Source organism: Physeter macrocephalus, chromosome 19, assembly GCF_002837175.3.
Source record: "Physeter macrocephalus isolate SW-GA chromosome 19, ASM283717v5, whole genome shotgun sequence".
Lineage (NCBI taxonomy): Eukaryota > Metazoa > Chordata > Mammalia > Artiodactyla > Physeteridae > Physeter > Physeter macrocephalus.
The window spans coordinates 974,574-1,000,773 of NC_041232.1; the positions used below are offsets into that span (position 1 = coordinate 974,574).

Here is a 26,200-nt window from a genome sequence, read left to right on the forward strand (position 1 = left end):
CCCGGTGCCCCTGCATCGGCAGGCGGACGCGCAACCACTGCGCCACCAGGGAAGCCCTAGTCATTTTAATTTTTGTAATTCTGTTTTAGATAAAGACCTTTTTTTCCTTTGTAAAATTTCTATGAGGGCAGTCATTTTTCTTCCATTTCCCAGCCAGACTCCAGCTCAGCAAACTTACAGACTTTGGTCCCCATCTCCGGGAAGCATGGCACCGGTCTCCCTGGTGGCCTGGCGCCCATCCGGCCTGGCCGGCTGTTCACCCCTCTTCCCTGCGGGATGCCTGCAGGTGGGCGTTTGGCTGCAGGCATCCCTCAGGCTTTGCTGCTTGGTTGGAGCCCAGGAACGTGGGGGAGAAACACGGAGATTCACCTTATGAACGAACACCTGGGTCTTCGAGAGTCACCCCCACCATTCAAGGAACATAAACATGACCTTTTCCTGGCCAGACTTGGCCTGCAGAGCCGCGAGCCTTACAGAACGATGAACTGCATGTCTGAGTCCTGCCTGGATGCCTGTCCACCTGTATTCGCTCTGCTGTGGACTGACGGTGAATCGGGGGCAGAACTATGCAGCAACGTCAGTGATCTCTATTGTGTTGTTACATCCATAAAAGATAGTATGCGGTGCTTGATACAGCCGGTCAAGCCACTGGCCATCCACAAACTGGTGGTAGAAACACCTCTTTGTCTCCGTCAGTGAGTAATGCAAGCCCCTTTGTCCTGCACAGCCAGTGACCCAAGAGCACCAATGTGCTCATAAGCTTTGGCTGACAAGCCACAGACCTTCACACTAGTGTCCCCTAGTACTGGACTGAGAAAGAGGAGATCCGTTTTCTTGCCCTTTAGTTCTAGATCCTATTCCTTGTCTGTAAAATGGGTATAAAACTCACCTTTGAGCCCTGTGACATTAACTTTATTACTGCCTACATACAAACCTCGGTACACTCCAGCACTGCTTCTGCTATAAAATCAAAGGTTAGCATCTTAACCACAGGTTACTATATTACACTTTCCACACTACTGATCTTTAAAGAAAACAGACACAAATTAGGTTCTTTTTTTTTTTAAATAAATTTATTTATTTATTTTTTAAATTTTTGGCTGCGTTGGGTCTTTGTTGCTGTGTGCAGGCTTTCTCTAGTTGCGGTGAGCAGGGGCTGCTCTTCATTGTGGTGCGTGGGCTTCTCATTGCAGTGGCTTCTCTTGTTGCAGAGCATGGGCTCTAGGCGTGCAGGCTTCAGTAGTTGTGGCACACGGGCTCAGTAGTTGTGGCTCACGGGCTCTAGAGTGCAGGCTCAGTAGTTGCTCCACGGCATGTGAAATCTTCCCGGACAAGGGCTTGAACGCATGTCCCCTGCATTTGGCAGGCGGATTCTTAACCACTGCACCACCAGGCAAGTCCACAAATTAGATTCAGTGGTTTTCAAACATATAAAGTACTGATTCAGCTTTAAATGTGTCTGTCTTAGGGCATCTGACCAAAGCCTCTGTCTTCAAGCTGGACACACACACATGCCTGTAAGTGAACATGATGGATGCATTCTGTGAGAGCCAGTGACTGCCAGCCACCAGGCTTGGGTCCCAGAAAAAATAATTCTTGGAATTTTTTAATTATCCCAGGTGCCTTCCAGGTAGACATTTGTAACAAAACAGTCTCATATCAACACAGCACATCTCGACCCTTCATCGTTAACGTCCCTACATGGTGTGCAGCAGGCTGAACAGGGTCTCTGCCTTTTCCATTGTGGGAAGGGGGCCCCACAGGGAATGAGGGACGCGCCATCTGTGAAGCACAGGGAAATGAGTCCTGAGTCCTGAAGACTGTCAGGAATTAAAGGAGATTGTTAAGATCGTGGGAAAACAACCACCTTAAAGTCGGGCGGCCTCCCTACCCAGAATGAGTGTAGTGGGGTCTTTGTGTGGAGGTTGGGGTGACCCAGCTGCCCCCCATCCTCACTCTCAATTCTAGTAAAAGATATTCAGGGGCTGAGGTTTCACAGTCAGTAGTGCAGCCTCATGCTTCACAAGTCTTTTGTTGACCTTTCCATCTGACCTAAATCTTAACTGTGGAAGTTAAGCCATGTTTCCAGTGGAGATAAAGAATCTAGGAGATAGAAATTCAGCTTTAATGTGTCCGGTTAAATTGGGGGTGTTTAGAGTTAGGGGACTCGAGTCCACACTGAACTGGGTCCCATCATGTGATGGTTTCAGAGAGAAAGACGTCACACAAGTTTGACTCTAGGTTTTGGTGTTCGAGTCCAGGTCTCCGTGTTGAGGTCAGTAAAGGGATTGGGAGGTCGGGGGAGAGTGTGATTTCAAGGTTTGTGGTGGTTACGGCCACGCTGCTGTGTTCCGTTGGCCCAGGCTGAAGCTGGCGTGTAGAAGGTCAGGTGCACGGCCACCTGCTCCAGCACGTCCGGAGGCGGCCAGGCCTGCAGCACCGCCAGAACATGGTCACCAGGCAGCACGGGATCCAGCCTCCTCATTAATAATCTTAGGACTGTGTTTTTATTAGTTTAACAAAACATTAAAAATGTGCATATGTTCAGGAAACGCAGTTAAGTAGGATGAAACGATGAGTTTTAAAGCTCTAATGTTCAATTAATTAGTAATTTCCATCCAGCCTGTCGCCGCCTCATACTGGGTGTTCTCCGGTCTAAGTAAAGTTTAGGCTCTCAGCTCCTGGGAACTTCCTATCACTTCTCTTCATTACTGCTTTAAAAAGGGGTATTTTAGCGTTTTTAAAAGGGTGAATGCTGTACACTTTCAACCTTTCTTGTCATAACATGAGATCAAAACACATTTGGGGAGCCTTGATTTTCTTTCATGTGGCAAAGGTCCCCCGCTCTGGGGAAGAAAGGAGGATGACTTCTAAAAACCAAAGCTACGGTGAGAAGTATTTTGTCAGCTAGGGGGTGGAGGTGGGGGCAGGAGAGGTCCTTTCAGCTGTCAGGATAGAGGAAGCCCTGGTGAGGGGGCCATTGAAGAGACCCTTCTGCCCACGTGCCTTCCCAGCCATGGGGACCCTCCCAGGCCCCTCCTCTTTCACTCTCAGCTCTCCTTCCAATGTTCTTCTTGGGACTAGCAGCCAGGTCTCTGTTCTGCCAGTGGTGCAGTCGTCCTCTTTCATCCACAGGTTTGCTCTCTATGTTTTCAGTTAATGTGGTCAACCGTGGTCCAAAAATATTACATGGAAAATTCCAGAAATAAACAATCCATGAGCTTTAAGTTGCACACCGTTGGAGTAGCTTGACGAAACCTTGTGCCCTCCTTCCCAGGATGTGAATCACCCTCTGTGCCCGTGTCCCACCTGTTAGTCACTTAATAACCATCTCAATCAGATGGGCTGTCATGGTATCGAAGTGCTTGTATTCAAGTAACTCCTATTTTACTTAATAATGGCCCCAAGACACATGAGTAGTGATGCTGGTAATTCAGATATTCTCTTACTGTGCCTAGTTACAAGTTAAACCTTATCACAGGTAAGTATATATAGGAAAACACAGAGTATTTAGGGTTCGGTGCTATCTGCGGTTTCAGGAATCCACTGGGGGTCTTAGAACATATCCCCCTCGGATAAGGGGGGACGATGTGAAGGACAGCACCTTTGTCCCATTGCTTCCCACCTCCAGTTCCTGTTCCCGTTGACAATGGATTACCTTCCATTACTTTCCTGATTCACAGGGAAGTTTGGTTTCCCACTCAGAGGCACACCTCTGGTGTATAGACATATTGTCCAAGACTCTGAAATTTGGACAAGTTAGGAATGACTTGAAACTCTTTCTGTATGGAGGATGCTTTGCTCTTTTAAAAAACATTCAGGAACCACTGTGCACGTGGTCTTAGCAGCTGACTGGGCTGGGCAGCCCTGACCAAGACCCTTGGCACATGTGGGGAGTGGGCTCCTGGCTCCCCTTCCCCATGTGGCGATGTAGGCATGTCAGAGCGCAGATGCAGATGGAGGGTTTCGGGCCTCAGGTGTTTGTTCCTGCGGTTCACACACAAATTGCCCTCAGTGCCTTTAGGGGAAGATTTTGCCTCGATACCACACTTTCTTGCCCCTTCCTGGAATAATACCTGTGGGAGGGGAACATTATTCCCCACTCTCTGGTGAGCGGAGGTGAGACTGGTGAAGGCTTTGACTGTGCCTTGTAGTAGGTCCTTTGTGAACTCGTGTGAAGATGGGCACTCAGGTGCTGACTCCCAGAGCAGAAGTCCTGTCTTTTTAACTGAATGAAGGCTGATGTCAGAGGCCTCATCCAGTAACAACAGGGAACATTTAAATTAAAGAAGCCTTGAGCATTTCTCTCAATGCTTCTTCTCTAAGCTGATCTGCTACAGCAGAAATGTGCCTTGTCGACGGTAACCGCAGAGATGGACCATCAAGGGAGGCCCGTGGGTCCCCGCACCGTGGTGCCGTAACTTGTGAGGCCATAAAGCAGGTCGTCAAAAATGAATGGTGGAGCAGATTTAGATTGTTTTCTGGATGGGAGAAGAAACTTGGCAATCTACTATGTTTACAGATATTACAACTATCAAGGCAGCTTGAAGTGGGTTTCAAGACACCCTCCCATTCTCACCGAGAGGGTGAAATGGAGGAAACCCCAGCAGTTTCCAGATTTATAGCCACTAGGACAGGCAGTTGCAGAGAGGGGGAGGGGGGTCTGTGTGCGACCCAGGGTGTGTGAAAGGGATTGCAGGAGGCCAGAGTTGCCTCCCTCATCGTTCAGGGAGACTGGGGGGTGGGGAGTGGGGCAGGAGGCTGACTCTTTTCCTCCTATACCTGCTAACGTGGTTTCAGCAAAACCCTGACTTTCCCATCTTCAATCTTAAACAGGTACAGTGGTTAAGTATTAATATTAATGAGCATAATAACAATAATAAAACTGGCAGCAGCATCGAATGAATGTGGTCTCCTGTGGTAGAAATATTTACCCAATGTGTCCTGCCAGTTAGAGAGATTTTGGCATTAAACCTAGACATTACCTCATCCTCCTGGGCAGACAGCCGATTGCGATGCTAAGCAAGTCTGCAGAAGTGAAGAGCTGCGTGTACCTGCCTGATTGGCTGCATAGCCCAGACCCTGGTGGGAAGCTGTTTCTTTGAGCGTCTCTGTCTGTCTGTCTGGGTCTTACCCTTAGTTCCTTTCTTTCTCTCTCCAGCCCTCCTTAGGGTTGTCATTGTCTATTTTCAAACTGCTGATTTTTTTTTTTTTTAATCTTGAAGGGCACATTTTTTAAATCTTGAAGGTGGGCAGGTATTAATACACATAGAGAGCTGAAAGATCAGAATTAATGGGAAGAAAAGTGAAGTACCTGTGTGTGTGTGTGTGCATGTGTGCTTGTATGTGTGTGTGCAAACGTCCCCACACTCAGGCACATATGCTTCTCTCACTTTGTAAGAATCAGAGACAGGTTAATGAAACAGGTTTCTTGTTTTGTTTTGGTTTGTTTTAATTCATGATAAATAACACGGGGCATTCCACAATGAAGGACGTTTAATTTCAAGATTATTAGCAAATAAAATAATATTTTGAAACATTTGTAATTATACTAAAATGTGTTTTTGATACTTCTAAGAAAACATAACAGTTAAAATAATTTATTCCACTGGCCTCAAACCTCTCTGAAATTAGTACTGTATACAGTATAGAAGTTCTAGGTAAGCACAATAGACAAATCTGAGCTAGAAAGTAAAATCTTTGGGTAATGTTGAAAATATTGAGAAGGCTTTGAATTGTCACTAAAGTACCAAATATTCTGTAAGTTTTCCAAAAAGTTTGGTTTTTATGGAAAACCATGCTTCTGCTCCTAGGACCAGCTTGCCTTTTGTTTTCTTTAGATCTTTTTTTTTTTTTTTTTTGCGGTACGCGGGCCTCTCACTGTTGTAGCCTCTCCGGTTGCGGAGTGCAGGCTCCGGACGCGCAGGCTCAGCGGCCATGGCTCACGGGCCCAGCCGCTCCGCGGCATGTGGGATCTTCCCGGACCGGGGCATGAACCCGTGTCCCCTGCATCGGCAGGCGGACTCTCAACCATTACGCCACCAGGGAAGCCCTTCTTTAGATCTTGACTCAAACTTTCACATCACATAGGTTTTGTGCTGTTACTACTAAGTGACGTAGTTTTTTCAGTTGGTGTCACATCTTCTAAAATTCCTAAGTCGCCTCCGTGTTGGCGCTGATTATTAACCAGCTCTTAGGACTGTATTGAGGTGCATTTTGTGATAGTTTTTTCTAAAATGCTCTTGTTTGAGTTTAAGTTGTACTAATTTCTTTACACACCCACAAGTGAAGACTGATTATTGGCCTGAGTATTACCAAATTTTTGTGTATGAGTTTCATTCCAGCCACTAGGTCATTAAAAAAAAAATGTTAGTAATGTAAGTACTAAGCTCATAAATATACAAGATGGCCATCTAGTAAATTCTTAATTCTTTTGTTTATTTTTTTTTTACTAAGTCTTAGTGCATGTGAAGGTACATATGTTTATACAGCCTCAGATCCATTCACTGACAGTATTACTTTTTTAAAAATTTATTTATTTTATTTTTGGCTGCGTCGGGTCTTCGTTGCAGTGCATGGGCTTCTCATTGCAGTGGCTTATATTGTTGCAGAGCATGGTCTCTAGGCGTCTGGGCTTCAGTAGTTATGGTGTGCAGGCTCAGTAGTTGTGGCTCACGGAGTCTAGAGAACAGGCTCAGTAGTTATGGCGCACGGGCTTAGTTGCTCCGCGGCATGTGGGATCTTCCCGGACCGGGGCACGAACCCGTGTCCCCTGCATCGGCAGGCAGACTCTCAACCACTGCACCACCAGAGAAGCCCTGTAATGCTTCGGGCGGATTCCGACTTCCCCGGGGGCCTCCGAGTGCTAGCTCAGCTGCAGGGCATCGTTCCTGGAATGGGTGGTCGTCCCTGGAGCGGCCCCAGGTCCAAAAGCTGAGCCCCGACCTCCTCAGACGGCTCCCCAAGGCCCCGTGGGGTGGGTCCTTTCTGTCCTGCAGGGACTTCATGTCCAGATGGTGGTTGTCGGTCAGTGGACACAGCAAGCGTCTGCTGTTGTAGAAAGAATTTGGAGGAAATGTGTGAGAATGAAGGGCAACAGCAGAGTTTGGTGTATGAGTCAGGGTTATTTGCTTGTACTGACACGAGCGTGAGTGCTGAGGGTGTTATGTGGAGCTTTAAATTTTGGCTGTGCGTGAATTCTGTCTCTGCGTTTATCTGTGGCCACTATCAACTGATGATGTGTGATAAGAATGTTTACAATTTATATACTGGAAAGGACACTAAGAGGTTTTTTTTTAAAGTTATTTTACTCCATGGTTTTTCCCCTCAGTTACATGGAAGATGGTGCAACATACTGTTATAAATGATGTTGTTGAAGAACGCCGAACCTTGTGCTCCGGCACTATTCCTGTTCTGTGCAACCTTTGGAAACCCTTTTCTGCAGACAGTTGGCAACATGCATCCCATCACCAGGTACCAGAACACGAGCCGACACGTGTGAGGTTCCCTCTCTAAGTAAAAATATCTTAAAGACTCTAAATGGGAATTGAGACTTTTTAATATCTTCTGCATTTTTCTACTTTAAATATCAGATAAGGGAAACAGATATGAAAAGGAAAGAGGAAGAAGGATCAGAAGGGGCTTTCTTGCTGCAAAGGAGACTGTGGGTTCAGTTTAAAGCAGCTCCACAAAAACAGAAGGATCGAAGGTGTGGGGGATCCACGTGGGCTGGAGGGACAAGACAGCAGAGCCTGGGCTGAAGTGGATTTTGTTTCATTCTGGGAGGGCACTGTAGACTGTACGTCAGCAGAAGATGACAAAGGAAAGGCCATGCTTTAAAGCAGAGTATCCATCATCTTTAAGTGAGCAGCTGCGTACTCAGAGATAAGGAAGCTGTGTAGAAGACAGATTTTTTCCTTCTGTGAGAGGCTGGAGTGTGAGGCCTGGCCTGGCTATGGGTTAATAATCCGGTGGTGATTTTCCCATGAAGATGCCCCGTTCCTTGCCATTGCTGTTTGTGGTGGATTCTGATTTGGGAATATCCATTCTTCCTGCCAGAGGACCGGGCTGGCTGTGGGCGGGTGGGCAGAGAGGGTGGCTTGGAGTCCGGAGAACTGGCTTTGGATTCCAGCTCCACCATGTGGCTTGGACAAGTCGCCGAGTCCCTGTCTCACACGGACACGGTGAGACCCGGACATGGTGGGGACTCCAAGGTATGGTGGTTTCTTCTGAGTAAAGAAATGGAACAGCGTCTCTCTGTTGCCTTAGGCAGTAGGAGCAGGTCACTCCTAACCTCCGTCTTGGCTTCTGCGGTTGTCCCCGACCCCTTCTCTGTGGCGCCAGGCTACCTTGGCGGGTCCCTCTGGCTGCCCGTCTCCCTGGCCCCCGCAGCTGTTTCTTCTGTGCCTCCGTTTATGGTGGAGTCACATCTCACTTCAGGCACGGTCACTTTCCATTTGCTTTTATCTTGGTGGCTGGTTCTCTCTTCTGATTACCCATCTCTGGGGAGCGTCTTGTGTGTCCCTGGGAGGCGGGCACAGCAGCTACCGCTTGGCTATCTGGGTGTCACGACGGCTCCCAGAAGTGCTGTGACCGGTCCCGGTCATCCTCCTCGTCAGCTGACCACACAGCGACCTGTGGGCCCAGGAGCTGGCTGTCCGTTGGTGCTTCCTGCGGGTACAGTTACACACCCTGACGGCTGCAATCTGAACCATGTTGCTAGGCATGGTGTTATTTAACTAAACTGTGGTCTCTGAAGTTTCTTCACATCTGAACTGTGTAAAGCAAGGGCAGCCTTTCGGTGTCCGTGTGCAAGAGAGTCAGTCATGTACCTGCCATGAATGATGTTGCTGGGACGCGGGGATAGACAGTTGTGAAGTGTTTTCCAAAGGGCCTGTGCCAATTTACACTCACCAGCGGTGAGTTCCTTCTGTGCCTTGCCAGCACCGTGAGACTCTGATTTTGTCAGGCTGTCGAGGGTGAAAGAACGACTCATTGCAGCTCTAATTGGCATCTACCTATGTTTATTGGTTCTGGTTTTTCTTATGTGAAATGCCTCTCAGGGTTTTTTGCCCATTTTCTTGTGGGTTGTTTGGGTCAGGATCTTTGAAGAGTCTGAGTTCTAGTGTAGTCACCAGTTTTAGGGATGCTGGCAGAAGACCCCAGACTCCTGGGTTAGAGACTTTATTGCTCATAGAACAAAGAGCATGAACCTCGGCCGAGTCTCAAGTTTCCCTCGTCTGGGGCCCCCAGGGGTGACCACTGTTCACTAAGTTCAGGGACAAATTTTGTTCCACTTTTTCTAGTTGCATGACTCCCCTTGTAGGATGCATGTAAATAACGGACCGGTTACTCCTCCAAGAAGCCTCCTGTGTAACCCAGGGAAGCTTCATCTTGGAGAGAACCTGCAGTGACCTGAGGGTTACAGGATCTACTGCTGGTGTTTCCTTAGACATTCTGAGGTCTCCTACAGCCACCTCTAAGGGGCAAGTGACAGTTTTGGGGAGGGTGGCAAGAAGCATAGTCCTGGAGGCACATGAGGGGCCCCTGGAAAGAAAGTGCTGTTTACAGTTTGGGGGCAGTTTTTCTCTCCAGCTGTTTTTAAGGTCTTCATATATGATACTCTGTTCTCCCTATAATACATCTGCATAGATTTCTTTTTCTCTACCTCCTCCTCTTCCTCCGCTCCTGCCCTCCCCAGCACCCCCACCTTCACTGTCTTTTCCTCCATGTTTTGTGAGATTCCCAAATCTGTGGACTGATGTCTTTCAACAGTTCTGGAAAATCCTCAGCTTCTGCCTCCACACGTACTGTCCCTGCCTTGTTCTTTCTTTTTTCCTGTGATTTGCTTTTAGGCCTTCTGACTCTGTCCTCCATGGCTCATCCTCTTCTGTGTTTTTCATTTTTGTTTTTCTGTGCTTCATTCTGGATAATGTCTTCTAGTCACTCCTGAGCTGTGTCAATGTATTACTAAATCCATCCAATAAATTTTTGTTTAATTTATTATATTTTTCATTTTAGAAGGTTTTTTTGGTTCTTTTTCAAATTGGATTTGTCATTTTTAAAAATTGTGTCTTGCTCCTTATACAGAGTTTCCAATCCCTTCTTTTTAACACATTAATTTTACCTTCTGGATCTGATACTTTTCATTTCTGAAGTCTTTGTGGGTCTTATTCAACTTTATGCTTCTGCTGGCTATCATTCATGGAGCTTTGTTTCTTGTTTGTTATGAGATTTCTTTTTTAATGTGAGCTTATATTTCTTAGAACTGTATCTATGGGAATTCCTGAGGCCTAGGCTGAAGGTGGGTCCTTCCACGGGCTACATGCATCTGCATCCTCCAGATACTTTTTTTTTTTTTTTTTTTTAAAGTATGCGGGCCTCCCTCTGCTGTGGCCTCTCCCGTTGCGGAGCACAGGCTCCGGACGCGCAAGCCCAGCGGCCATGTCTCACGGGCCCAGCCGCTCCGCGGCATGTGGGATCCTCCCAGACCGGGGCGCGAACTCGGTTCACCCTGCATCGGCAGGCGGACGCGCAACCACTGCGCCACCAGGGAAGCCCCCTCCAGATACTTTGGTGCACCCTCACTCAGCTTTGGATTGTACCGTTTTTTCATTTTCATGAGCTCCAAGTTGTTGTAAGGGTATTTTATAACCAAGTATTCTTGTGCAAAATAGATATCTGGAACCTACTAGGTAAAATGAAACGCGCTAGCAACAGGTGATGAATACATGGGAGCAGAGTAGGAAGGGTGTGTGAGTTTGAAAACAAAGAATAGTCCTTAACTTTAAGTATCCTCTAAAGGCCCTATAGTTTACCAGTTCTTTCTGAAAATATACTTATTAGGAGCTTGGGCAATGAAGTAAGCTACTAATAATCCCTCAGAGGAATTCAAGAGGATGAGTCCAGGTTTCTTAACCCTTCAGTTGGAGGCAGCTTTCCAAGTCTGCTAAGTACTGTCTTCCAGTGTCAGTGGAAAGCGGCCCAGTTGGGTTTCTCTGGTGACGAGAAGCATGAGCTGGACTAGTGGTGGGGACAGAGTGGCAGTCTGCACCTCAGTAGTTCCTGTCTGGGTTTTCCTGAGCTGTGTCCCACCAGCCTTTAGCGCTGTTTGCTGACGTGTTAATAGGTTTCTCCTGACAAAGGAAGCGCCATATTCACACAAGGTGGGGACAGTGGGAATGCACCCAGCTGCTCAGGAATGCCACCTGGGAAGTGCTTAGGGGTGTATAAGCATATTTATCTTTTTTCATAAATGATACACTGTATATAGTGTTCTACAGCTTTTTAAAAATTGAGGCATAGTTGAGTTATAATATTATATGTTTCAGGTGTACAATATAGTGATTCACAATTTTTAAAGGTTGTACTCCATTGATTATAAAATATTGGCTGTATTTCCTGTGCTGTACAATATATCCTTGTAGCTTATTTTATACTTAGTATAAAATATGGGGTGACTTAATCTAGGGGTGCCTGTTCTTTAGGACAGCAACTGAAAAATGCACTCACATAGAGCTTTACATGAGACTAAGAAGACAGTAGTTTGTCAAAAAACAGAGAGGATGTTGCTGATGGAGAATACGCACTCCCCTTGGCCCCGTCCCAGCCCTGCCTGCCGGCAGGGCGTGTCTACAAGGTCTCACTGGAGCCAGACTTGGGATGAGCGTCCTGCACTTGTGCCCTCCCCTCCCGGCATCCTTTTCTTACTCCCCTCATGTGCCTCTGATGGATCTGGATCCATGCTCTCCACGCAGGACTGACCCTTACCCTCAGGTTCTGCTTTTGTATCAATAGATTCCAGTGTGTCTGTGGTAACTAGATAGCAAGAGAGAGAGAGAGAGAGAGAGAGAGAGAGAGAGAGAGAGAGAGAGAGTGTGTGTGTGTGTGTGTGTGTGTGTGTGTGTGTGTTTTCTCTGAACCTCCTCAACGGAGCTGTTCCGTGTCTTAACTATGAATCCTTGTTTGGGAGATTGGTTGGGAAGATGGATTCTCATCTTGTGAAACACACTGACACCAGTGGGAGACATTCCGCAGCCTTGAGGGCTTTGGCTCCTGCTCTCGTCAGAGGTGGGAGGCGCTAAACCAAACCAGGAGATGGCAGGTGCCCGCTAGTGCCTCTGTCCACCTCCTCCGTGAGTCCTGTGCTGGGCCTCCTGCCAAGGGCATGAACGGGGTGGTGGGACCAGAGTCACCAGGACACAGTCACCCTTGGTCACTGCTCTGGTGTATGGTGAGTGGGCAGGGGGCAGGGGGGGCCTCTGGTCTGGAGCCATCCTTGCCCCGGGGTCCACAGCAGTGAACACACCACCAGGAGTCATCTGCGTTACCTCAGCCCTGTTGCTTACTTGCTCTGTGTTTTGGACTTTTGAAAATACCTTAAATTTGGGAGATAACTTAGGACAAGAATGAGAACTGTGGAAAAATTAAATTATAAAATAGTAACAGTCATTCCTGGAGCTGTAATTTGAAATTGCTAGCCATCCTGCTTTCTCTAAGGCTGGCGAGGAAACCTCTCCGACCCAGGGCTTCGTTTCTACGGGCCATGCCCTGGCCTCCTGTCCCTCCTTCATGGGGTCACAGGCAGTGACTCCCCTGAAGCCCTGATTGCTCCTGGCTCTTCAAACACACCAGCAAATGTTACCTGTTGATTATGTTGGCTTATGTCATTTTTTCCCAAAGCAGGGGAAAAAGGAAGATATTTATGATCTGGTTCTTTTGTTTGAAGTAAGAAATGCTTCCGTTTTCCTTGTCTAATCTACTCTTTAGCACTGGTGGCACCAGGCTGAGTTCTTGCTCCCTGGATAAGCTTGTTTGATGGCTGTGCTGTGACACAGAATGAACGGGCCTCTGATGCCACTGCCCAGGCAGCCCCTTGAGATGGAACATTATCCACAAATGGGTCTAGACAATCTTCTACAACAGACTAGTTTTTTATATTTGTGTAGATGATACTGCACTTAACAGCATGTGTGTACACATCCTATTTTCCCAGATACTTGGTGGGCCAGTCCTCATGTCTGCACTGGGTGGTCCTGAGGGCTGAATTCCAGTTAAGAAATTACTGTGCAGATGAGATGTGTGTTCTGAGGTGCTGGGGAGCAGGGCACCTGCTGGAAATACTCACTGGTCCTTGTGTACGTCGTTCAGGTGGAAGCTTGCCCACAGCAGAAAGGGGCCAGTGATGTGACATCAGCCACAAAGCCATATCCTCCATGTTTAGACCTGTCTTCTTTATCTTGGCCAAAGGTAGCTTTACTTCTTTGAATGAGCCCAAGTTCATAAAAACCCAGCAGTGAATTCTAGGGTGCTTTTGGTTTTAGTTTTGGTTTTGGAATTTTAGTAAGAAACTCATTACCAACCTTTTTTGTAAATAATATTTTACAATGTTATCTTAAATATATAAGGTATAGAACTATGTGTTTAATACATTTATTAGGTGTTTAAAGTTCAGAAGCATAAAGAAGAAAACTAAAGGTCTTCTAAACCCACTGCTTGGGTGCAGGCTTGGACTCAGATCTTCGTCTGGTTTCTCCACCTTCCTGCTCAGGTGGAGCATCCCCTGCCTCTTCATTTTCAGGCAGTAAACAGGACCTTGGTCACAGTCACAACCAGTGATTGAAAGCTATACCCGTCCCCTGTCCCCCCACGCCTGGCTGGTGTGTGTGTGTGTGTGTATGTGAGAGTTGGGGGCGGTGGAGGGGGGCATCTATCCTTCCACCCCCTGCCCACGTCCTGAGCACATGGTGAGGTGGTGGAGGGGGTGGGGGGTGGAAATGCCCTGCTTGCCTGGAGAGGCCCTGGGATGGTTTTCAAGTTGCACTCTTTGGGTCTCTGTGTGTTTATAGCTGACTCTTTTTTGTGTGCTTTCATGGTATGTGAGGCAGATTTCTGAGATGGTCCCCAACATTCCTGCCTCTCCCCTGAGTGTGGGTGGGGGCTGAGACCGTGACAGGATTGTCACTCCCGTGATTGGGTTACAGTAGTTGGCAGATGTGAGGAAAGTCCTTCCTGGGCCTGGTCTCATCAGATGAGTCCTTAAAAGAGACAAGAAGCAACTTGAAGAAGTGAGAGGAGTGAGGACCTTAGTCCTGTGACAGCTGGGAGCCAGCTTTTGCCACTCGTGTGGAGGAGTGTGGAAGGGGGTCCTGAGTTCCAGCCGAGAGGCGGCCTCAGAGACCCTGAGCAGAGGGCTGGCCTGCAGCACCGCAAGCTGAGCGCTAAGCACCGTGTTTGTGGAGACTGGTTGTGCAGCAGTGGGAAGTCGCCCCGCTGCTTCCGCAGGCCCCGCTGGGAGCCTTCTCCTGCCCTTTCTTGGTGTGGCCACACCCCCGCTGTTTGGAGGACCCCCTTGCAAGTGGACCCTTTCTATCGGAATCCCGTTGCTTTTCCGGTTGGACTGTTTGGGGAGCATTTAATCCCTCGTGACCCTCGTCCTTTGCTTTGGCAGATTGGGAAACCCTCTGCCCCATCCCAGGCAGCAGGAGCAGCTGTTTTCCTTCCCTGCCTCCGAAGCAGCCAGTCAGCCCGTTTCTCTGTCTCTAGATTTCTCGGATGGGAACCAGGCAGCAGTCCACTGAGCCTCCCTGGCCTGTTGGAAACTTTCTGGATGGTCCCATGAGCCTGTGCCCTGGCAGGGGTCCTAGTGAGGTGCACGGCACACGTTCTCCAGAGGAATTTCTCTTCACGGAGTTCTTCCAGAATCAGGGCCCCTGGATCAGTCTGGACCCGGCGCCCCCTCCTCTTCCCCTTCGAGCGCCAGAGAAAGCCTTCCCAGTCGATGCTGTGGCCCTTCCGTGCTTCGGTGCAGATCGGCGTTGAAGGCTTTTGCAGATGTCTGGTGCTGATTGTTTATTTTTAATTTATGCTTTCCTTTGAAAATATCCACTTGATCTGTACCCTCGCTTTGACATATTATTGCATCTTGATGCTTCATTCAAAACTTCCAATTTCACATCCTGTCATACTTGTTTAGTTTTTTTTCTAAAGAAAACTAATATAAGTTTCTCGATGTTTCTAAAAAATGAAGCCAGTTAAATAGAGGCATATCTTCTGATTCGTATTTTAGCAGAGTGGTTACTCCTGTTTGGCAGTAGAGTCTGAAGAAGGCTGGCCCTGACTTGCTGAGTCGTCTTAGTGCTGGAAAGGGAAGCTTCTGTCTTCCAGCATCAGCATCACTTAGCTGGTACCTCAGTGATACCACGTAGCAAACCACTCCAGAAACCCCGAGGCCGGGGCTCATAAAAAAATGATCATTTGCTATCACTCAGTCACCAACCCCCCACTCCCACCCCCGTCTTCACTGCAAGTCCTGCTCAATCCAGCAGGAGCGGTGGCGTTGGATCTGGGGAGAGGACTGTGCAGCACCTCACCAGGGGGCTGCTGATCAATGCAGGACCTCTATGGTTGAAGCCCTTCACTCTTTAAGTCACAACTAAGCCCACGATTTTATGCTCAGCTTCTGAAGCTTTAAGTGTGACTTGATCTTCTTGATGTTAAAGAGAATTAAAATGACAGTTAAGTTGGCTTGTGTCACTCTCCACCCTGCCCCAGTTCTAAATTAAGGCTGCCCTAGTTACAGCTGCTTTTCCTCCCTTGACTGAGTGCCGGTTTGAGAGGATGAGTGTGCCTGGTTTGCATGGGTGCATGCTCGTGGCAAGCATGGACACACCGGTGCTCAGGTGCACTGAGCTGTGTTCCTCTGGAAAACAGTGTATGGTGGTGGAGAGAGAGTGCTTTGGGAGTTGGCAGACCTGACTTCTTATTTTTGTCCCTTTCAGCAAGTGACTTAACATCCAAGAGTGTTCGTGTCCCTGTCTGTAAAATGGAGACACGAACATCAACGTTTTGTTTTGCTGGATGATGAAGAGTGTAGTGTTCAGGCAGCCCTTGGAGTCTCCCATTCAAATCTCAAACTTTAAACACTTTAGAAGGTCTGCCTTTGAGATCATCCCAGTAATCCTGGACAACTGGAACACTAGCCAGTCAGGGTCCCCAGGCAAACATATTCCCATAAACTCGACTGGTCGTAGAGAAATGTTACCAACACCATTGGAAGTTAACGGGCTAAAGAAGCATGAAAGGGGTAGGTGGATGACACTGGAGTAAGGACATTTGTCCAAGGAGTTAAACAGTCAGGCAACCAGATGACCTTGATAACTAGTCTGATCTCACCCCCAGATTTTGATGCTTATCACCTCGTATGTCGTTTTTTTGTTTGTTTGTTTTTGTTTGTTTGTTTGTTTTGTGGTACGCAGGCCTCTCACTGTTGTGGCCTCTCCCGTTGCGGAGCACAGGCTCCGGACGCGCAGGCTCAGCGGCCATGGATCACGGGCCCAGCTGCTCCGCGGCACGTGGGATCTTCCCGGACCGGGGCACGAACCCGTGTCCCCAGCATCGGCAGGCGGATTCTCAACCGCTGCGCCACCAGGGAAGCCCTCGTATGTGGTTTTATGTCCGTGGAGAAGACTCAGCCGCTGGCAGGCTTGGCAGAAGCAGAAGAGAGGCCTGTTCATCGCTGTAATAACTTTAATAGCAGGAGTGCTTGTAAAACATTTTGGATTCCTAGCCCCTAGGGCATAGCCCTCTGCGCCTGGGTTCCTACCACGCAGTGGCACACTCGGCCCTGGGCCCCAAAGCCAGGTCCAATGGGTTCCATCCTGGGCGGGGGCGGTAGAAGGAGCCCTTGGTCAGGAGCTCAGAGTCCTCCTGTCAGATCTGCTGGCTGGAAAGCAAAACAAAACAGCGAAATAGAAGTGAGCTTCACTTGGCCAAAATAGCATGCATCGTATTTTTCTTGGTTTTGGTTAATAACAGCTATTAATTCATCCATTGTTTCCATTAATTCATCCATCATGTTTTCTGAGCAACTACTGTGTGTCAAGGGTGAAGGGATAAGCTGGTGAACAAGGGTCCGTCTAACGCTCTTTGTTCTAGTTATGGGCTCAGGTTTAGTATCAGCCAGAGAAGCCTCTGTCTGAATGAACTTGTGTACATTAATCTGCATAGAGGGATATTTTTTTTTTACCAAAATTGATTTGTCAGACAGATAATCCATTCATTTTGATACATTTTTGGTCCCCAACTGTTGTCAAACATTTGATTGCTTAACTCTCCATGATTTCTTTGAAAGAGTAAGTAAGGAAGGGAAGATAAAATAACATTGAAATTAGTAGATTTGGGAATTGTGGAACATCTCAAAGAGAAAAGGCTTAATGGGAAAGAAAGTAGAAACAGAATTAAGGATTTACATTTAGCTTATGATCTCAATTTTTCACATTTTTTGCACAAACTAGAGCATTTCTCCACTATGCCTAGCAAGGTTTTAAATATCTGGCTTTAATTTGATTATTGATTTTATTTATGGGTGGTACCCCCAGTTGCCCATGACAGTTGATAATTTGGAAGTGATTGTGCTCTGATCCTTACCATAAAGTGGTATTCCATGTATCTGAATTCATGTAGTAGAGGCTTAAAAATGTCTATGTCTATAGCTGGAAGGAGGGAGGGAGGGAGGGATGGGTAGGCTTTTTTTGAATTGAGTTTAATGACTTGCCTCAATAGGTGAATGATGTTCTACATTGGGGATTAAAGGGACTTCTCAGTTTCTCTCTTGAACATAATGTGTCTTTCCCTGAACTGAGGGAAGTCTAAGGAAACTTGCACAGCTCTCTTATTGACAAGAGGCAAAATGGAATGATGCTGTAAAAACTGTATGAAACACAGTAATTTAAAATGCAGTTTTAAGGTGCATTTAGTTTGAGTGGTTCGTGAAGCTGTTGCATTCCTGTTTGTGTTTAGTTCCCTGGAGTAACTTCAGGTGTGTCTCCTGGATGTCCAGCTGCCTTCCTCCTTGTACTTCCTGTGGATTGTTAGGACCAGCCATTTCCTTCTGGTTTCTGCCACTGAAACTCCTGGCGGTTTTATACTTTGCTGCCTTCTTTAGTTTTTATAGATGATTATTTCAAGGCAGTTCTTACCTGCACTTCCCTATAACTCTCTCTCTTTCTCTTTAATGTAGCATCCGCATGAATATATCAACACTTTTTAAAATCACAGGGTAGTTGGCTCACTGCAAGTCTGGGTATGTTTGGTATTTGGGCTTCCTGGTGATGCTCCACATGAGTCAAATTTATTTTCAGAAAGCTGGTTAATTTTTTTTTTTTTTTTTTGCCGTACGCGGGCCTCTCACTGTTGTGGCCTCTCCCATTGCGGAGCACAGGCTCCGGACGCGCTGGCCCAGCGGGCATGGATCACGGGCCCGCCCGGTCCGCGGCATGTGGGATCTTCCCGGACCGCCCACCCGCTCCGCGGCATGTGGGATCCTCCCGGACCGGGGCACGAACCCGTGTCCCCTGCATCGGCAGGCGGACTCTCAACCACTGAGCCACCAGGGAAGTCCTGGTTAAATTTTTAATAGGACCCATAGTTAAATCACCCTGTAAACAGAAACTGTTTATCTTTTTTGTAAAGAGGAATGTTATTTACTTTTTTAGCTTAAATAAATGAGAAGGTTTGCTTATATTCCTTTGCAGTTTGAAGGAAAATACCTTGAAATAGGGAAGACTTCAAGAAAGAGGACTAGAAAGTTTTATAATCTCTCTTGAAGAACAGCAGAAATGCTCCAGCAGCACCTCTGGTGGTTGAGGCTGGAGTCGATCCCTGTCTGCTTGGCTGCTCCACACCGGTCCAGTCGAGCCGAGGGGGAGGTGGGGCAGCTGGAGTCATGGCTTGCTCTCTCCGTGGAGGCATCAGGCCTGCTGGATCCTCATCTCTTTTAGTTACATGTTAGTTGGCTCCTTTAAAGGGAGGAAGGGTAGGCAGAGAGACAGACATAAAAGCCTCTGGTTAGCATTGAGAAGCCACCTTGTCCACTGAACACTCCGGAGACCCCCAGAGGGTTACTTCCTTTGCCCCTGACCGTGGAGACTGTCACTGACTGAGCAGATAGGTATTTAACCACAGTGGTCACTGGGCCAGTCAACACATATGTGTTTATGTTTGCTCTCTGCCTTTGTACTCACTTCTTCCCCTGGCCCCAGGCCACTTCTGATTTGCTGTCTGTCACTCTCTTTTTGCCTTTTATAGAATATAATATAAATAGAAGCATACATTATGTCATCCTTCTAGTTTTACTGCTTTCATTTAGTATGACATTTTGAGATTCATCCATGTGATGGTATGTATCAATGTTTGTTCCTTTTTATTGCTGAGTAGTGTTCCATGGTACGGCTGTGCTATAATTTGTTTATCCCTTCATCAGTTGATGGATATTTGAATTGTTTCCAGTTTGTGGCTATTATGAATAATGCTTCTATAAGTATTCACACAGAAGTTTTGTGTGGACATATATTTTCATTTCTTTTTGGTAAATACCCAAGAGTTGACTGGCCAGGTCCTATGGTAAGTATATGTTTAAGTATATGTTTTTTAAAAAAAAGGTAATGCCATACTGGTTTTCAAAGTGGCTGTACCATTTTGCATCCCAACCAGCAATGAGGAAGAGTTCCAGTTGCTCCACATTCTAACACTTGACATTGTTAGTCTTTTTACTGTTAGTCATTTTGGTGGTTGTGTAATACATCAAGTTGTTTTGGTACACATTTCCCTGATTGAGCATTTCTGATGTTGAGCATCTCTTCATGAGTTTATTGGTTATTTCTGTATTTACTTTTGTGAAGTGTATGTTAAAATCTTTTGCTCATTTTTATTTGGGTTGTTTGGTTTTTTATTGATTTGTAAGACACCTGTATATACTCTGTACATAAAGCTTTTGTCAAAAATATATTTTGCAAATAGTCTCTCTTAGGCTGTGGCTTGGCTTTTTGTTTTCTTAGCTGTGTTTCAAAGAGCAGAGTTTAATTTTTATGAAGTCCATTTTATAATTTTTTTGTGTGTGTGGTACGCGGGCCTCTCACTGTTGTGGCCTCTCCCGTTGCGGAGCACAGGCTCTGGACACGCAGGCTCAGCGGCCATGGCTCACGGGCCTAGCCGCTTCGTGGCATGTGGGATCTTCCCGGGCCGGGGCACGAACCCGTGTCCCCTGCATCGGCAGGCAGACTCAACCACTGCACCACCAGGGAAGCCCTATAATTTTTAAAATACAGGTTGTAGTTTTTGTGGCTTATGTAAGAAATATTTGCCTAACCTAACGTCACAAAGGTTCTCTTCTATATTTTCTTCTATAATTTTAATAGTCTTGGCTCTTGTGTTTAGTTCTGTGATCCCTTTTGAGTGGATCTTCCCGGACCGGGGCACGAACCCGTGTCCCCTGCATCGGCAGGCAGACTCAACCACTGCACCACCAGGGAAGCCCTATAATTTTTAAAATACAGGTTGTAGTTTTTGTGGCTTATGTAAGAAATATTTGCCTAACCTAACGTCACAAAGGTTCTCTTCTATATTTTCTTCTATAATTTTAATAGTCTTGGCTCTTGTGTTTAGTTCTGTGATCCCTTTTGAGTTAATTTGTGTGTGTGGTGTAAGAGTCAAGTTCACTTTTATCCATACATTTCCATTTGATGAAAAGTCTGTCTTTCTCCATTGAAAAACCATGGCACCTTTATTGAAGCTCAATAGGCCATATAAGGGTGGGTCTTTTTTTGGACACACTATTCTGTTCCATTGATCTGTATATCTATTCTGACACTAAATACACTTTCTTGACTACTGCAGCTTTATAAGGCCTCTTGAAGTTAGGTGTAGTACAAGTCCTCCAACCTTATCCTTTTTCACGATGCTTTTGGCTTTAGGTCCTTTTCCTTTCCATATAAATTTTCAACTTTAGTTTGTCGATCTGTTCGAAAAAGCATGCTAGGATTTTAATTGTAATTGACTGAATTTAAATATTAATTGGGGAAGAATTGCTTTCTTAATAATATTGAATCTTCCAGTCTGTTAGCATTGTATATCTCTCCATATTATGAGGTCTACTTTGATTTTCCTATGTAAAGTTTTCAACATACAGGTCATTCATTAAATTTACTCCTAGGAATATTTTATGCTATTGTAAATGGAATTGTTTTAAAATTTTCATTTCTAAGTCTGTATTGCTAGTTTAAAGAAATACAATAGATTTTTGTACATTAACCTTATACCCTGGGACTTGATAAATTCATTTGTTTGTTCTAGCATCGCTCTGGTGGATTCTGTAGAGTTTTCTCTGTACAAAGTTATATCATGTGCTGAGAGAGACTATTTTACTTCTTTCTTTCCGACCTGTATGCCTCCCATTCTTTCTCTTGCCTTATCACACTGGCCAGATCTTCAATACAATGATGAATGAAAGTGGTGAAAATTAAAAAAGGACATCCTTACCTTATTCCAAATCTTAGGTAGAAAGCACTGAACCTTTCACAACTGAATATACAATATTAGCTGTATGTTTTTTCTAGACACTTTTAATCAGGTTGAGGAAATTCCCTTCTATTTCTACTTTGCTGGGAGTTTTTTTTTTTTTAAATCATGTATTGATGTTGAAATTTGTCACATACTTTTCCTGCATCTATTGAAATGATCATACGGTTTAAAAAATGTTATTCTAGGGCTTCCCTGGTGGCGCAGTGGTTGAGAGTCCGCCTGCCGATTTATTCTATAAATGTGATTAATTACATTGATTTTCAGATGTTAAATCAACCTCCCATTCTTGGGATAAACCCCATTTGGGCAGGTGTAGTATTCTTTTTATATATTGTTGGATTCTATTTGCTAATATTTTGTGAAGGATTTTTGCATTTGGGTTCATGAGAGAAATTGACCTATCATTTTCCTTTTTTTGTGATGTCTTTATCAGGTTTTATATTAGACTAATATTGGCCTCATAAAATGATATGAGAAATGATCCCTCCTCTTTTTTCTGAAATAATTTGTGTGTGGTTGGTATTGTTTCTTCTTTAAATATTTGATAGAATTCATCAGAGAAGCCATCTGGGGCCTGGAGAGGGAGGGCGAGATGAGGGAAGGGGGGGAAGGGAGGGAAGGAGGGAAGGGGAGAGAGAGAAAAGGAGAGAGAGGGAGGGAGGGAGGGAGAAAGATTTAATTACATATTCAAATTATTTAATTGATGTAGGGCTCTTCCTTTTTTCTGTTCTTTCTTGCATTCATATGTCATTCAAGAAATTTGTCCCTTTTCATCTACATTGTCAAATTTATTGACACAGAATTGTTCATAGTGTTTTATATTATCCTTTCAATATTTGTAAGATTTGGTAGTGGTATTTCCTCTTTAATTCCAAATATTGGTAATTTGTGTCTTCTGTCTTCTTGACCAGTCTAGCTAGAGGTTTATCAGTTTTATTGAACTTGGGACTTCCCTGGTGGTGCAGTGGTTAAGAATCGTCTGCCAATGCAGGGGACATGGGTTCGAGCCCTGGTCCGGGAAGATCCCACATGGTGTGGAGCAGCTAAGCCCGCGTGCCACAACGACTGAGCCTGCGCTCTAGAGCCCGCAAGCCACAACTACTGAAACCCGCGTGCCTAGAACCCGTGCTCTGCAACAAGAAAAGCCACCGCAATGAGAAGCCCGCGCACCACAACAAAGAGTAGCCCCTGCTCGCCACAACTAGAGAAAAGCCCGCGTGCAGCAACGAAGATCCAACACAGCCATAAATAAATAAATAAATAAATAAATAAATAAATAAATAATTTTATTGAGCTTGTCAAATAACCAGCTTTTCTCTTCATAATTTTCTGTATTACTTTTCTGTTTTTTATTTCATTGATTCAGTTCTTATCTTTATTATTTCCTTCCATTTACTTACTTTGGATTTAGTTTGCTCTTCTTTTTCTGATTTTTTAAAGTGTGAACTCAGATTATTGTTTTTATATCTTCTTTTCTAATATAAGCATTTAAAGCTATAGACATGCCTCTAAGTACTGCTTTAGCTGTATCCCACAAATTTTGAAATGTTTTATTTTTATTATTATTCATTTCAGAATATCTTCTAATTTCCCTCATGATCTCTTCTTTGACCCATGGATTATTTAGAAATAAATTGTTCAATTTCCAAATATTTGGGGCTTTCCTAGTATCTTAATATTGATAACTTCTAATTTAATTCCATTGTGGTCAGACAGTGTATTTTGTATGACTTTGGTGTTTAAAATTAAGTGTACTTGTTTTTAGGCCTAGCATATGGTCTTTCCACATATACTTGAAAAGAATGTCTATTATGCAGTTGTAATGTCTTTAAAAGTCCTGGTGGCTGATAGTGTTTTTCAGATCTTTTATGTATTTGCAATTTTCTTCTTCTTCTTCTCCTTCTTCTTCTTATTTTTATTATTAGTATTAGTATTAGTATTAGTTTAGGGGTAAGAAAACTACAGGGCTAAATATCCTGCTACCTATTTTTACAAATAAAATTTTATTGGAATACAGCTACACCCATTTTTTTTATGTATCATCTCTGGCTGCTTTTGCACTACCAAAGCTGAGTTAAATAGTGACAGAGACTGTATGGCCCGGAAAGCCTATGATATTTGCTATCTGGTCCTTTATAGAAAAAGTTTGCTGGTCTCCAAGTTGTCCCAGTGACTGGTGAGAGGGAGAATTAAAACCTTATTTTAATGATAGTTGGAATCATCTCTCTCTCCCTTTGATTCTGTTTTTGCTTTGTGTGTTTTGTTGTTCTTTTTTCAGATGCATACACATTTATGATTGCTGTGTTCTCCTGATGAATTGACCTTCTATCATAGTGAAATGTCCCTTTTTATTTCTGATGATACTTTTTGTCATGAAGTCCATATATTTGATATTAACATTGTCCTTCCAGCCTTCTCACTATTTGTGTTGTATATCTTTTCAGTCAGTTTACTTGAAGCTGTTGTTTATTTGTGAAATTTGGTTAAAGGGTTGGATGGGGTATGGAGAAAAGTGAAAAGTGTCTTATGGGAATGGAGACTGAGAAACTGCCTGAAAACTGAGGGAAGTGAGAACCGGCATTTTGGTCAGGGCTTTCTTTTCTTTTTTTTTTTTTTTTTTCTTAATAAATTTATTTATTTATTTTTATTTGTTTATTTTTGGCTGCACTGGGTCTCTGTTGCTGTGAGCGGGCTTTCTCTAGTCACGGCGAGCAGGGGCTACTCTTCGTTGCAGTGCGCAGGCTTCTCATTGAGGTGTCTTCTCTTGTTGCGGAGCACGGGCTCTAGGCACGTGGGCTTCAGTAGTTGGGGCATGCGGGCTCAGTAGTTGTGGCTCATGGGCTCTAGAGTGCAGGCTCAGTAGTTGTGACACACGGGCTTAGTTGCTCTGCAGCATATGGGATCTTCCCGGACCAGGGCTTGAGCCTGTGTCCCCTGCATTGGCAGGCAGATTCTTAACCACTGTGCCACCAGGGAAGCCCAAGTCAGGGTTTTCCGGACCAAGTTCATCAGGCATCCTGGTTGCTGCAATCCAGGATAAATATAGTTTGTGTAACCTTGATCATGCTCTTGATCCTTGATTTCTTCACCTGTGAAGTGAGGATAAGAATACATTTGTATTTATCTCAAACCAAATTAATGTATGTGGATAGTTATGCAGATGACCAAGCACCATTAAAGAATTATTTTAAAGAGTGGGACAGAATAGTGTAAATGGGAGCAAAAGACAGCTTTCCATTCATAGATTTTTTTTTTTTTAATGTGAAGGGTGTCATTTAAATTTCTGATTTCTTTCTATGACTCTTGTTGTGACTGTGAAAAGCTTTGTTTAGGGAAGTTTGGCTCTGCTCAGTGTTCAGGATTTATCCACTTACTGAAGCCTTTGAAAGCATGATGACTCATCTTTTCTTTATTTGTCCCTAAAAGGGACATTGAGGTTCTTAATGAGAAATTCAGTTTCCTTTGGTGTAATTTTGCTTTGGTTTTAATTCTCCTACCCTGATCACAAAGGGGAAAAAAAAAAGCTCAAGTGGTTCCTGCCACATTTTTTCTCAAGGTAGACCGATTGCTCTTACAGGTCTGTTGGAGTAGCGAAAGGCTTTGTAATGCCTTCCTAGCAGCACTTTATTTTGAGGCCTCTGGAGAGATTTGGGGTCCTGGGTGCATGTGGAGACCACACCATGAGCCAGCTGGGGGCCTGTCTGAGGAATGACGAGCTGAAGGAGGAAGTTTAGTAAAGTAGTTTTTCAGTCACTAAATGCAGTTCAATTTCATATTGTTTTATTGGCATAGAAATAGAGCTACTCAAGGGAGGGACCAGAGCTTGAAGAAGCTTGAGTTTTGCCAACAGGGAATGCAGACTCGAGCTCTTCTGACTCAGCGTCCTTCACTGTAGAAAGCTCTGTGTGTGCTGCAGATAAACAGAGATTATTTTCCACCCCGTTCACCTCTTTAAAGACAATCTGTACTACCTCTCCCACACCCACCTATTTCAGTATTCATCACTGTTAGAGTATTTGCATTTTCTTTTTTGCCCAAATAGGAATAACACATGAATTAGCTATTGTGATCGCTGTGTCTTGTTGGAGGAAAGAAGTTACATCAGAAATTTAGGGGACTAACATCAGGATTAATATTTGCATGTTTGCTTAGTCATGTCCTGGATTTAAGTGCATGCAACAGGTAAAGAGTCTACACTCTAAATATAATTCTTATTTCAAAAAAACAATCTCAGATGTGTGAAAAGGAAGTATAATCAGTGTCCTACTGGAGAGGAGGAATAGGTGCTGAGATGGTAGACAGATGTCCTGATATGAGGCCAGGCGGCTGTACCCTGGGCTAGCTGTGGCCTACTGGGCCCTTGAAAACCACGGCCATGGGCTTCCCTGGTGGCGCAGTGGTTGGGAGTCTGCCTGCCGATGCAGGGGGCCGCGGGTTCGTGCCCCGGTCTGGGAGGATCCCGCGTGCCGTGGAGCGGCTGGGCCGGTGAGCCGTGGCCGCTGGGCCTGCGTGTCCGGGGCCTGTGCTCCGCGAAGGGAGAGGCCGCAGCGATGAGAGGCCTGCGTACCGCAAAAAAAAAAAAAAAAAAAAAAACACTGCCAGGCCCACTGGGACAGCTCTGGAGGCCCTGACATCCCTGGGGCGTGTGGGAAGACCAGATGGATGGCAGGCATCAACATGCTACGGTTCTTTCTGGCCCAAGAACAAGGAAATAAGAAAAACACGATTGAAAATTACACGACCAGCTACCAGTGGAGGTTACGTAAAACAGGGTTGGTTTTTTGGTTTGGTTTGGTTTGGTTTGATTTTTTGGTTTTTGCACCAGATCTTTCTGATTTATCTG

At 45.2% G+C, this 26,200-nt stretch overlaps 1 long non-coding RNA gene across 1 annotated transcript in view; it reads left to right on the forward strand.

Moving 5' to 3' along the window:
- Positions 1 to 22,733, forward strand: part of LOC114484364 (uncharacterized) — a 254,640-nt gene extending 231,907 nt beyond the window's left edge. Inside the window, exon 5 of the long non-coding RNA XR_008615937.1 lies at positions 22,349 to 22,733. This is a non-coding gene — a long non-coding RNA (uncharacterized lncRNA). The remainder of the gene's footprint in view (positions 1 to 22,348) is intronic.
- Positions 22,734 to 26,200: the final 3,467 nt, after the last annotated feature.